Source organism: Chiroxiphia lanceolata, chromosome 6 (assembly GCF_009829145.1).
Source record: "Chiroxiphia lanceolata isolate bChiLan1 chromosome 6, bChiLan1.pri, whole genome shotgun sequence".
In the NCBI taxonomy this organism is placed as follows: Eukaryota; Metazoa; Chordata; class Aves; order Passeriformes; family Pipridae; genus Chiroxiphia; species Chiroxiphia lanceolata.
In genome coordinates, this window is record NC_045642.1 from 61,150,916 (window position 1) to 61,153,175 (window position 2,260).

Consider the following 2,260-nt stretch of genomic DNA (forward strand, 5'->3'; position numbering starts at 1 on the left):
CACTTTTTTTCATTTCATTTCCATGTTCTTCAAAGATATTTATACTCAATTGTATAAGCCCTTCTATTTAAAAAAAAAAAAAAAAAAAGAATAAAAGTAATTTTACTGACCAAATTTATCACTGGTGTGAGCTTTCCCCTTCCTTTTAAAAACCTCCCCCAGCACATACTGAAAGTTTTTATTTCTGGAGAAGGCTGCATTGTCAGTAAGTTTATTTTTATAATACAGGTTGGATTGGGATGGGGCGGGGAACTATAATTTTCACACATTTTTAAGTTTAGAGCTCTTATAGCAGGTAATTTAGAAAAATATTTCCAGTGGCTTCTGAATGCAATAAAATAGTATCTTAAAATACAAATATACCTTTTAATGTTCATATAATGAGTTAAAGTACTGCCTGTCTAATATTCCCTCCTACAAAGTGGGCATTTATTTATCAGGCTGGCAGCCAAACAACTGCCTGAGAGGGGGGACTGTGTGTGTGTGTGTGTGTAATTATGTTGTCTACAATTGGGGAAAATGGCTTTGCAGCAAACTGTTGAAGGCTGGAAAATAAGCTGTGGGGTTTTTTTTTTACAAGTCCTGTAATTTATTAAGATCATTTGGGTTTGTGTTCTGTTTGCCTGTGCACAGAGGGCAGGGAGGAGTTGGTGTTCTGTAAGAATACTTCACAAATAATGCAAAAAAAATTGGGAAATGGAAGTGCTTGGAAATATGGAAATAGAGGGTAAGGAGTGAAGAAGATATGAACTAAAAGGGTGTGGAGAAGGAGCAGATTGAAACGAAGAAGCACGTGAAGGAGGAGGTTAAAACAGGATTAATGGAAACCTGACTCACATGTCAACCTGGGAGAATAAGCAGGATTGGCATTAAATCTCCTACCCTGAAATGAAGTGAGCCTCTAGAGGAAGGGGACTGGCTCAAATACTTTGCTGTGCAGCTGTTCATTCATCTGGAGACTTGGATTCACCAGGAAGAGGCTCCCACCCAGCTGTGGGTCTGCTCTGCAGGACAGGTGATGATGCTGAACCTGAGCTCTGTGAGGAGCAGAAATGCCTCAGCACTGTGCAGCCTTATGGGAGGGAGGGAGAACTTGCCAGAGCTGAGCTTATTTTTTTAATTTGAAGACTACAGTGATCTGGAGGATGGTAAGTGACTGCTGGATTTGAGGATGGGGAGTGGGTGGGGTTAGCTCGTGATCACTAAGCAAACTTTGGGTTTGGTTTTATTTTCCTCTTCACAAGGTCATTTTAAATCTTTGGTGGTGTAATTGAGAGTCCTCTGAAGCGGTTGCTCCATTTCTGCAGGAAATTTTGTGTCTTACAAAGTGACCTGAAGGGTGTGAGGCCCGTTGGGTCCCTTCATGGATTGGGTACACCTTGGCCTGTCCTTCAGAAACCCACAGTTCCAGCTTTCTCAATCTGCTATGTTCATGGCACTAAACCTAATGTACTCAGTTTTAGATGCCATGAAAAATTCCAAAACACAGGAATACTCTTTGGATTAAGTTCTCATGGCAATAACTATCTTAGTTCATGTTAGCACTTGAGTTGAACCACTCGTGGAATCCAGTCTGAGGTGATGATTTTTTTTCTGTTCAAAGGAAAACATTATCTAAATAATTGCTTATCTAATTTTAAGTGCAGGTAGCAGCTCTTCTCCTTTGCCCTTCTTGTCCCAGGAGCAGCAGGGTGGATAAGCCAGCCATCAACACTCTTCCACAGGACAACAGAAAGGTAGGAGCACCTTCCCTCTCCTGATGTTCTGCTGGAAATTGGCTTCTAGGCATTATTTCTACCATCACCTCCTCTGTGACAGCTGTAAACGGAGAGAGATTTCTGTTTTGCTGTCTGCATTGGAGTATTTTCTCTCTGGACATCAAGGCTGGCATGTTGTTGATTTTTTTTTTTTTTCCCCTGGTGTTTCTACACCTGTTTCAGGGAGGGGAGGGAGTCAGACCTCCTGCCAGTTATGTTCACTGCTTTGCTTGTGTTTTTTCCCCTCCATTCTGATTTCTTTTGGTGGTAGTAGATTTATTTCTATACCACCTCTTCTGCTTATCTTAGAGTGGGGAAGCAGCTGTGTTTGCCTCTCTTCTTTTCTCTTGTGTGGGGCACTGCTTACTCTGTGTCAATAATACAGCCCTCAGTGTGTGTGGAAACCTTGGTTTCTACTTTTATTCTATTAGCTTTATGTCCCTGTGCCCTGTTTTCCTTTCAGATCTCAGGACTGCACTATCCCTTCCCCTCTGTTACCACAC